The sequence below is a fragment of the Varroa jacobsoni genome, unplaced genomic scaffold (genome assembly GCF_002532875.2).
Source record: "Varroa jacobsoni isolate VJ856 unplaced genomic scaffold, vjacob_1.0 contig00363, whole genome shotgun sequence".
Classification (NCBI taxonomy): domain Eukaryota; kingdom Metazoa; phylum Arthropoda; class Arachnida; order Mesostigmata; family Varroidae; genus Varroa; species Varroa jacobsoni.
The window spans coordinates 144,813-157,458 of NW_019214455.1; positions in this window are offsets into that span (position 1 = coordinate 144,813).

Here is a 12,646-nt window from a genome sequence, read left to right on the forward strand (position 1 = left end):
AAGCGGCCCAAGGCGCCACCCCCTTTTTTTTGTCTTTCCCTTAACGATACATCTCTGCTGTTTCTATTCAGTTCTCAGTGAGTCAACAGCTAAGCAGCTGATCTCGCTGATAGAACTTTTCCTTTTGCTTCTGTTCGAATGGCAAACGCACTTGTTCATAGCTGTGGTGGCAACCTTAGATGCAGTTCACTGACGGGACTGCCGGATCGTTCCATGGCCGGCAAGAGATCTCCAAAGAATGATCGAAGACAGCTTTTCTATTGCTAGTGCGACCCTGCTGGTGGCCTTGTTTTGTATTGTCCACCCAGTGTAGACGACACAGCGAAAAGCGCTAAGGAATCTCGCAGAAGAAAAGGCTTGCCATCGTCCACGCAAACTATCGGTATACTAGTGCCATTTTGGCGGTGACACTAAGCGTCCAACGCGTTTGTTACGTTGCTGGTAGCTGATCGACTGAAACGCTTTGCACTCGAACCGAGAAATGTCGAGGACACAGGATTTGACGCAGGCCGAAATAGGGCTCTGGGCAAACCTCAGGGGGAAGCCCATTAGGCCTTTGCCCAATAGTTCAATCACTACACTACGCCTTAGTATACACACAGCATCCCCGTAGCGATAGTTGGAAATGAGACTGAGGAAGAGAGGAAGGAGAAGCACGAGGAAACGCTTGGAACTGACGCATGGTTGTCCAGACTATAGCCAGTGCCATAGTGGTACTGGCTGCAACTGGCGTGGTCAGTAACCGCTGCTCATCTTCCTATTTAGCCAATCGGTTAACTGGAATCCTTTTGGGAGGCGGGAAGACGATTCCCTTTGGCTCGTGCGTTCGGAAAGGCTGAGCTGTCGTCAGCATTGCCTTCGTTGAGCCCAGTATCGGTCACGACGACAAAGCGGAGTAGATGAATCAGTAGGAAGCTAAGCAGTCTGTAAGGTGGCCCTGGAGCGGTCACTAAATGAGTGTGCCAGAAACAGGAGACACTTAGCAGCAGCGCAAGTGGTGTGATAACGATATTTTGGCCTACTACGATTTTTGACGTAATTGGCTTTGACATGATAGCGATCTACTGCTTCAGCGTTCAACGTAAACGTACGTTCTCTTCAAACAAATAAAAAACATTAGAGTAATTGGGCCATTTGTCAACTACACTTGGGAACTTGCGGTAAATGCCCATCAAATTTGTTTTATATATATATATATATATATATATATATATATATGTATATACAGCAGCATCTTATAGAGTAGTTTGTTTTTTCATCTTAGAGTTTATATTGTTGGGCAGAGATCTGCAAGTGAAACATTTATATGAACTCAGGTTTTTAGAGGTGTTTCGGTGAATTCATAACAATTATTGTTAACTTTAGGGTAGATTCATGACTACCGTACCGTTTTGAACGTTGTTTTCCCTGATACATCGTTGGCAAACTTGAAGGCAAAAAGCTGCACTTTACGTCTTTCTATATGCGTGTCAAGGTATCGGATATTCATCTTGGGGCCAGTCACTCTAGCCGTTTATCGCATTAGAGCGGATGGCGCCTGGTAAGAGTTAATTTACCATCCCAGTACCACGGCTGGGTTTTATAATTTAAAGTCTTGGTGTCAGTCGACCCATTGATAGTAATGTGAATCAGGCTGTCTTGAGCTATGCCCTGTTGAAAAATATCAATGCCAGTAAGTATTAAGCCCCTCTTACGTTTCTCGGCTTTGACAGTTCAGCCCCTTTTCTCAGGTGGAATCCTTTTCTATGTTTGGAAATTAAACAGGAGACTGTGGAAAAGAAGTAAGAAAAGAACTTACGCTTCGTGTGCTTACAGACCACCACACAAGACCTCTGATCTGTTCACTATGATTTTACACGCGTATGTTATACGTAGCTTATGGCAGGCAAAATGCAGAATGCGGCAATACTTAAACCTACTTCATTTATATTGGCTCGTTAAGCAGAATGTACGCCAAGAACGATCGTTGACTACAAATTGATTTGAACTGCTCACGTTTTTATTGACGGCAGTGGCCAAAATGATACGTTTCTATTCGCAGCAGTTGTACAGCTAAATAAACGAAGGGATTAAAAAAAGCAATAATTCCATATTGCAGCCATTAGTTTCGAATCATCGAAATGGTGTTACCATAGTTGCTCCTGGCATGGATCTTTTGGAGATCGCTGTGTAGAGAGTACTACCGTCATAGCGATCTATAGAAGCCTCACGCCTTGAAGGGCAAAAATTACATTGGATCAGCATTTACCAGTTGCGCTACGCTTGAACGGCCTTTGCGAAGCGCGCGACCCTGTGCTGCCGATCCATCGCTCCTCCGCGGCTTGACTGAATGGTGAAAAGGCCTAGAATGGCAAGGGTTAGGTGTAAGGAAGATTTGTGTGTGTAGGGGGCACAGCTTTGGCAAAGCCGACGGCCGACGAGTGAGAGGACGGACGGGAAAGCTTCATTAATGGGATTTGCTACTAGCTCTTTACTATTATCTGGATGAGGAAAAGCTGGGGCTGCTGGCTTAGGCGGAGAAAGAGGCCTATGCCTTGCCAGGCTTTGAAGCCTTTCCTACATAGGGCAGTAAGCAACCAGGCTCGACGGTGAGGAGGCCTGGTTGGTTGTCTCTCAACCAGGTGAGCGAGCGGTTAGATCTTGATGAACAAGTAAACCCAGTTAGTCCAGGAGAACGTTTGGCCCTGCCTTTACGCTATCTCTCTCTGTTCCATTGGCTAACTTAGTGATGTGGTGGTGGGTGTAAGTCTGAGGACGAACTCGTGATCGCTGTGGAACTGAGAAAGGGGTGTGCGGTACGCGCACTTCCTTCAGCACAAAATAGAGTTTTGATCTAAAATTGATGAGGAGGAACACCCCCCATCTCGTGGCAGTCGAGGCGACGCCAGCCATAACAAGCCGACTCAGAAATGTGCCTCTATTCTTGGAGCTACTAGTAGCCGGGATTCTAGCTGTTCCCTTTACTCCCTGGTTGCTTCTTGTCGCTGGTTTGCCGGCCTATTTTGGGCCCCGGACGTGAGTTGTCTTCGTTGGTATACTTGGTATTTCAAGGCTTCCTATCCCATTTATTCTCCACTTAATTTTGATATTGGTTCGCTAGAGCGACAGCTAAACTGAAGCCCAGCGGAAACGCAGTTACCCCTTAAATTTCTATTCGCCCATGAACTAGAATTATAGACTACAATTGTCACAGACGTCGCATACGGGGCATGGTGCACCAGTATCAGCAACAGCTTCACCACCATTACATTGAAAAGGAGGAGTGCTTTTGTTTGCAGTACTTCGACGCGTTGCCGGGGGGTCGAGATTGGGAACGGGGCAGGATTGACTTATTGGCAATAAATAAAGCCAAGTGATTTCTTTGGGGCTGGCCATGGACCCTTAGAAGAAAAACGCGCAGAAGATGGAAAAAAGAAGTTTACAGGGAGCAGAATCAAGCAAACAGCGACTGAATGAAAGTCGAAGCAAAAAACATTCTGTTCATAGGTTGTTTTTCTCGATCTTTGCGTCAGCCCACACCGACGTGCGGGCCTTCCACTACAGCATCTGTGAACACTGCATCAAACTTGATCATCGTGTCGGTTGAGGGGAACATGCGGTGAAATTGGTGGTAGTTTTAGCTCCGGATTCGGGGCCTGCGGCAACAAGAAGCAGGAACTGTAGACGCACACACACGTCCAACGTACTATACAATAGGATCGAGCGCTCTAGAACGAAGACCGTGTTCAGAGAAGAGGGAGGCGTTCAGTTTTCGCAGTGGTACTAAAGCAATCGGAGGACATAGAAGCAAGATCGGTTGGCAGGCAGTCAGACAGAGAGTGCTGGCGGCGGCATCGGGGATCTCCTCGTAGTAGAAGCAACAACTCGGGAACGGAAAGTGAGTTAACACCGGGTGCGGATGGCGGCGAAGAAACAGGCACCCGAGGGTTGTAACGAGTAGTAAAGAGATGGACAGAGGAGAAGGAAGCCCAGGGGTGGAGCGAGATGGTGACGCGCAGCGGTGTAGTTCTGCAGAACTGCGTTGTGCTGCTAGTGTAAAGAGAACGAGTAGCGTGATACTGCGAGTGTCGGACGAATGGGGAGCAGACTACCATCGCTATCATTGAACGGGGATAGAATGGGAAACAGAAACTAAAAAGGGGGCAGCCAGGCAGCCGAGAGCAACAATTTGTCGACGAAATTGTTCGTTTGTGGGCAGGCGGGTTTCGACGTGCTGCCACTATCAGTATCGCGTGGGGGGAAATTAGCTTGGAAACAGCTGAGGAAAAAGATGGGGGGTACTATGCCCAAACAACTTCGCGAGCTCTCGGCCGTGCGAAGGGGCATTGTAACGGGGCAAAATGAGAATCGCTGCGCCACTTAGGGGTATCGCTACTAGCTTTACTGGCGACTGGCAATGGCGCTCATTCGTAGGACACGCAAGCCACAGGAGGAAAACGACGAACAGGAGACGAGGCGGAAGAACCGAGCGCAACTGGCCGTGAAGCCACGACAACGTGAGGCGACTACCACCATCAGCCGAAGGCGAGGCCGCGAGTCATGAGTCGGCGAAAGGGAAGAGACTCGGGCAGAGCAACGCCCCCTTGGGCATCTGTCAGCAATAGCAGCATCATCCGGTGACCTAGTACTAATGGTAACACGAGGATGGAATGATTTCAACAGGCATTTAAGACCAGTGTGACTAGGTCGAGAAGCACAATGTAGAGCGACCAGCGAACTGCTAGAACGTACAATAGCATAAATACGTAGGAGTTTTGGCGTTGTCAATCAGTTAGATACGCTTTTATGAAACCAAAAAGGAATCATAATGAGTTTCGGGAAGCACATTTAGACAAGTGTGTAAGAAAAAGAAGGACAAATCTACCTAGAAAAATTGAACTGCGTGTTCTGTGTGCCATCTGAGGTAGTACCTAATAATGGAAAACTTGCCAATAAGGTCATATCACCGACAGAGCTCGCGCTGATCGATTTCTCGCTTCGCGCAGTATAAATTGTGCTGGTAGCTATTGAATTAATGCTAACTACTGCAGGAACGCACGAAAGTGAGGCATAAAAATAGGACCATTACAGCAGTAGTGGTCGTATCGTAGTGGTCCAGTTTCTGCCTGTCACTTACAATTAGGGTGGATATTTGCTGTGGTCCATTATAGACCCGATCTCGTTGGCGCTCCGCTTCCATTGGTAATCTTACTTAACTAGCAGGAGAAAATGCTTTTGTTTGATGTTTCTCAGGCAAAGAATCTTTGCAGCGTTCTCGAAATTACTTATCTTAATGTACGACGCAGTAGCCAGCGACTATATTTCTTAACTCTGCGCCTATTTTCTATGATCCATTTATACATTTACGGTTTGAGTATAGAAAGATTGGTAAGCAACATTTACTGGTTAGTAGATCTTGAAGAACAGAATGGCCCATTGGCTCAAATAAGTCAATCAAATGATCTTTCCGATCAACTGGCTTAAAAGCAATGGTAGACACTTGAGAAAATCGTGGCCCGTTTGAAATAGATAAATAATAAAATTCATTTTCAGGAGGTAACATTAGAAACCTTACGAACGATAATGGAAGACGCCCAACGCACTTATCTAACGTGATGCGATCAAAGCTCTAGCAAAAATATACGCTATAAGGAAACACAGTAACACGCTTTTTAGTATGGTGACAAATGTTTTAATCGGCTCCCGCCTCTGGTGGCGTAAATCTTAAAATGCGCTGCAAATATCGGTCAGACATTTGTTCCCCTGTATATAAAGTTCGTCCTTTGGCGATTGTCTGGTTCTTTTAACAGCAATTCAGTACAATAAACAAAATGATTAGGATTGGTTTATACAGTTTGTTTAAGGAACTACCATCGAATAGCAGTCTAAACATGGCAGACCGTAAAAATTCACTTAAATGATAATAGTTTTTAGCTGAGCTCAAGACCACCATTGTCGATATCTGTGCCTACTAACTCTAAGAAGTCGCCTTTCCTTGAGCGTAACGCAATACATATAAACAAACACACATATATATATAACGTTTGTAAAGAAATTTGTTCGGGTTCCTGTTGCGCTCTTCAACAAACCGCGCGCAGAACGAGACCCTGTCAAGTTATGATTTTGCCTAAATTTAATTCCGCTATACTTAATTTATATTTGCACACAATTACCTACTCGTTTAGTTGATTTGTTCACGGCATTGCCGCTTCATATGTCAAATAAGTCGTCTAAACAATTCCGTTTGTTCGAAGAAGGCACACGATTCATTAACAAATGTTATACAAATTGCGCGCACTGGATGGCGTCCAGAAGGTGGCTCTTGCTGACGGCTGGACGCAGCTGCTATCGGCCTCCTTAGTAAAATCGGCCAACTAGTTCCCGTTAAAACAATAAATTCAAGTCCGATAGAATTTTTCAGTCAGATCATATCGGTGAAGTAACGTTGTCGAGACAGCTGCATGATTAACTGAGATTTATGTCAAATTCAGTTAATTTGTCTAAATCGGATCAAATCAATACAATTTAATATGGCTAATATAAATATAGGTACGTTTTCCGCTAACGGAATCGAAATAATAGCACACATCAATCGTCTGTTCATGTAGTCGGGAGTAGGCCGTAGATTCTGAATGAAACAAGACGGAACACGACACGATCGATCGATCGATTTGGGAGTGGCCATGTATAGATATAATAACAATAATAATACGCATCAAGCGTTGCACCCTCCGCACAGGACGGGGACAGCGTATGCTTGCGAACGATAGGGACCAAGCAATTAGCAACTTACGTCTCATTTATCATTATTACTATGTATATGCATACATTAAGAGGAAGGCAGAACGTGCTAGGGAACCGATGCATGGTTCGGCCATTTATGGCAGACATAAAATGGGGCCTCAAGCATACATTCAAATCCGCACTCGTAGAAACCAAGGCGAGCTGGACAATAATGCACTGCATCGTGTTTCGCCCGGCAGTACTCGTCTGTGTGGGTGTACAATATTTTCCAGCATAAAACGATTTTCCGTGTCACAATCGCACAGATCCCTCTACATATTGTGATATTTTTTCTACCTGTTAAATAGGTCTGATCCAATGGTCTCCTATAGTGTCTTTGTCGTTCGGTTTGTATGGACTTGCCGCATACGGACCAGCTTAAGTAAAAACTAGCTGAAGAGGCCCATCTTTGCCAATGCAGAGGCGAACCAGTATCTGTTGACTGTAAAAATATATGTTCGATGCGCTATGTATGTGTGGCGGCGTCTTACAGCGTTGGTATATTAATCTATTTCTATTCTGAATAAAGACCTTATAACAGAGTTAGCAAAGTATAAACCCATAGAAAAATACAAACGGGATTGATAGGAAGACAGAGGGCTTTTTATGTGTTGCGTACCGGGTATCTCAGTGCACGGATTCACAAGCAAAAAAAAAGCTTAGTGCAGCCTTGCGGGAAGTGTTGTGTCCGCACCTAGGCTTAGCTCCGCGTAACAAAAATGAATATTGACCATCCACACTCATTATCAGGACAACATTGTACGCTCTCATCTCGCTACTTCATTTGTAGCTTGCAGCTTATAAAACAGTAAAAGAGCTCATTGCATGGTATGAGATATTTACGTATTTGCATCGCACAAATAACCCGTGCCCGTCTGTTTGCAGGATTATGAAGAAACACGTTCAGTTTACAGCATACAACTGAAGCAATGGGTTGATTTGGTTGAACGACGCCTAATTATCTAAAGTAACCCAGATCAAAACGGGTGTCTTCGGTATTGGCTTTAATCTAGAGACAATGAAGACAACGTAATGTTTCGAGAGGATTCAATGCAGGCTTAACCGCCCAACGCAGATCATTTGGCTTTTGTTTTCTGGAACACATATAATGCCGTTGTAAGGACGGTGCTGATTGCCGTGGGTCGATCTTTTTACCATAGGTACTAGACCCCGCAGGTATCTAAAGCTGTTTGCTAATAGCTTAATAAACGCTTTGGGGCTTGCACCTTAGATGGTGATCTGGTGGCCTCTTTACCTCTACAAATACAAACGTTGGCTAAAAAAGAAGAGCAGTGTATTTACATAACCTGAGATAGAGGTATAAGACGAACAATCGAAAATGTACGATAACGATTCACTTGCGTGAATTTTCTCTGTAAACCAGTCGAAATTTGTGATTTGTGACAGTTTTAAGCCGTACAAACTTATACGATAGCGACCTTTTCAAGTTAGCATAATATCCAACTTTGCCCTGCTCTGGTTGAACAAAGATATAGCTTTAAGTTACATGTTATGGTTTCATCCATGTCGTGTGATAGGTGATCTTAAATTTAAAAAAACAATCATTTGAGTATTCCCATAAAGGTGATTTTCTAATCTTCAGCGAATCCATAGCCAATGAAGAGAATTTGTTTAAACCTTTCTCACTTTAAATCCGCATCCGCTCAAGAAAGTAACGTGCACGAAGAACATGATAACTGCCTTTTCATTTTATTATAACAGTAGTTGATTTTTCATCGATGCCCTTTTCGTTACTTTATTTCAATCAACTTTACTATATGTATCTCGGTAGTGGAGTAGCTCTCATTGTATCCTAGCAACAATATTACGATGTATTCTACCTAGATTGAAAGAAGGCACATAGTCAGGCTTGCGGCTTGCAGTTTGGCCCGTTTTGTTAATCACATCAGGACAAGCGTTGCAACCTTCCCTGGAACATCCTTCACCTTCTTCAGGAATACCCTGAAGCTAAGCAATCCGACCAACTTCGATGATTCCATTTGAAATTTAAAATAGTGATGGGGTAATCCATCGCAAGCAGATCGGGTCTGGATAATCTGAACTCTATTTGTTTGGGTATCTTAGAAATAGTGATTTACTTAGTGAATCTAATTCGACTGCCAATTGCCAGGCCTCGTTTCTATAATAAGCCTAATTTTTCTATTCTTATTCGTCTAATGTCCCTGTTCAGCCAGAAGTTAAGCTGTGACAAGCGAAAAACTTGGCAGTTGCTTGTCATTTCATTTGTTTGCTTTACTGGAATAATTACATTAATAACATTAACTTACTGTCAAATCCAACAAATGGCGCATCTGTTACGTTGTGAGCTAAGTTGTCTGTTTACCTTCGACGTCGCCACAGCTAACAGAGCTGCCATCAGCAACCCCGGATAACTCGCCGCCTGCAAGTCCAGTCCCATCGAATGCGTCGACCGAGACAGCTTCAAAAGGTTCTCTTCAACCGTCTAAATCAACAAAGCCAAGCAACGACGAAGATCTATTTTCTTGCACCACTTGGGTCTGCGTAATCTTCTAGGAGAACCCCACAACACGACAAGTACTTCCAAGCAAGCTACCCCTCTGTCGATGTGGCGAGCAACTCTTTTCAGGTGCCCTGAACGTGAACACACTACAGAAAACAGGCCTAGTTTTATACACATTCCTAAAGTGATCTTGTCGTTGTTGCGGCGGAACGTTAGGCTTAGAAAGGCAGTACGGAAAATTGTATAATAGTTAAGACTCATTGCTCAACAAAGTGGCTTAGAAGACTGAGTAAATTGCCACTGGGGCATGATAGATCAATTTTTCAAGCTATTTCGGTAGGTTTCATTTTCGGAAATGCTTTCTGCTATAGACTAGCTCGTTTGAGGGACTACATGTCAATAACTGCTTTGTCAAAAGGGTCCATACGTTAAGGAGAAAATTGAGGAAAAAGAACCAGTATATCAACGATGAATACTAGTAATGCAAAAGCTAATATCAACTTATTGCCTAAGCCAAGACGGCATCCACGATGCAGGTTTACGCTGTAACTTAGTAAGTTAGATATGATGTCACACAGAAACACTATTATTCAATAGCACACGTGGCTGGTCATAATAACATTCATTATTATTGCCAAGTAAACATCATTCTACACTACAGGTCAATAGTTTACTATGGAATTGAAGGGTCTATGTGATATCTATAACCAGCTAATCAAATACTGAAGATATACTATCGTATGTCATGGATAGTCGCACTTCTAACTTACTAACGATTTGACGTAAAATTCATTTGTTATCGTTACAATCCTAAGGACGATTAAGCAATTTTATCTAACCGCATAATAATATATAAATAATGTACATATAATATATATATATATATATACAAAATATAAAATAAATAATATGTACATAAATGTTGCTTTCACTAACATGTGTAATTACGAAACAACGATGGAGCTGGCGCGCAGTCTCCTGTCGTGTAGTCCTTCGGTCGGTAGGCCAGACTGATATCCACCGTCGTTTACTTTCAATCCTGTCAGCTGGCGTTAAAAGCCAGCTTTTTAGATCAGTATAGTTCGATGCTGGCCTCTGATGTGGGAGATGCCTTTCGGACAAAGCTGACAGATGAAATCTGCATATGAAAAAAATAGCATGACCCAATCGACTGGGTTTCTTTCAAACGTATCAACTACGGACATAGACGAGTAGTTTCGCTCAGCAGGGCAACAATATAACATGTATAATTTCTGTGCACGAAAGTTAGATACGATCTTACCAACGGTAGCAACGAGAGAGTACAATTTACGAAGCTACTTCTTCCTTTATGTCACCGTGCGGGATACTTTGAACCTTCCTGAACGGAGAAATTTCTGCAAACGATTCTTTGGGGCGGATGCTACGTGCACAAAATTACATATGTATGTGAATCTGTTATAGTAAATATGGACAACTTCATTAAGAATGTTTATTATATTAGGAATATTATATATTGCTGGCTAGCAACGACGGCTTGGAAGCGTAGCACAGTGTTGAACTACTACGTTTTGGGGGGCTGAGCGCGATTGTTTTACCCACGATTTCGTTCAACACAAAATCATAAATTATCTAACTATATTGTTTCTTATTGGATCTGGAACTTGTTTACACGATACGGGTCGCCTATTTACAAGATCTCACTAGCAAATAATCTAAACCGACCGTATTTATCGGTTCTTTTTTACAGTGTTTCAATTGGTGTTATAGTTAGTAGTAACTGTATTGCGAATAAATTTACCTGTTTGACTATGGCTTGGTCCTGATATCTTTCACAGTGCGCAGCGGTAACGCAAGCCAGCAAAGGAGTGCCTACGTCAATCTCAGAACGCACACGCGCCTACTTTATATATATTTAGTTAGATCAGAATAAAGGGAGTGTGTTCACGAGGTGTCGATACGTATTTCTGAGAAAACTGTGGTAATGTGCCGATAAGGAAGTGGCCATTCATTGGACGGACCTGTAAATTACGTAATCTGCCTGAGTGCGTCGGAGTCTCTTCGCAAACACACTCTTTTTTGCCCTGTGCACAAATCGTTCGCAGATATGATCTACTACTACTACTGCACGCCTAACGCCTTCGATAATCACAACAAATTCGTAAAGTTAATGTATTACTGATACGCCGACGGCCATGTTGATTTCACCGTTTCAAGCGCCGTTACATCGACTGGATTACGTACGCTTCAGCGATGGCGGCCGCTTCATACTGACCCGCTTTTTGACCCGACATTTTGAAGGTAGACAATCGAGTTAGTACCCTTATTGGTAACGTTTACTATAGTAGTGTCAAGATAAGTGCATCAGTTAGTAAATGATAATGATAAATAAGTATTTATATATATATATTATGAGGAGGTCCGCCTTAGAGGCTTTTGGCAGACTTTTTCGTTCCTAGTGTGCAAAAGAATAAGGACGATTCGTCTTTCTGCCTACACAAGAGGAATTATAGGAAAAAATTACGGGTCCACGACATACTCAACGAAACACGTATGAGCCGCAGAGACTATTGCCGTCGAACATTGTCTCGCATAGTGAAGTATCGCCAAGTTGGTCACAGCTGTGGCCATATGCCCTTTTGCTACCAAATCATCTGCAAAAATCCTTTCTAATTCTACATTTTCTTATGTAATCGTTAAGAGTTATGGAACTTGTTAGAGAAAGCTTAGCTGACTTGGTAGAGATTCGACTGAGCTGCTTCTCATTCTCCTGTTTCATATAGGAAAGGCGAAAAACAAGCCACGAAGACTTACTATGCAGAGGCATTTGGCAGTGGTTGGCAAGCAATAGTTTACCTTCGAATCAGTGGTGGAAGCCCAAGTTTCTTTTACCTACTGAGAAACCCAAGTTTCTTTTATGCGACGCCGTTAGCGACTCGTCGAGCGTAATTGAATATACAACTATAATAATTTTCTCGAAAATCGCATTTCAGCTGCTTACCTTGCGCGAGTTGGACTGTTTCGTCATCAACTAATCATCCGGCGTCGGGCGTCACAGTGCTATAGATAACCACTTGAATACTATGAGTATAAGCTATGGGCAAGCTGAGACGAAGCTCACGCACTTCGTTCATAGAACATTTATGCTATATCATAAGTCGCCCTGCAGCGCGCCGTTTCTGACCGGCTTTGTAAGTTCTGAGCTGTGTCTTCGGGCATCCTATATTCCTGGAGTCTTCCAGGTACACGTGTCAGTACACACCTTTGGAAAAACAGAGAATGCTTTTCTACAAACGTATAACATAGAGTTTTTTTCTTTGGCGGCGAAAGGATTTCCCTTGCCAATGGAAGAAACGAAAATACGATACAGTAAATAAAAAAAAATGCTGAAAAAGAAGCTGCATTGAAGCAGGACAGCGATGC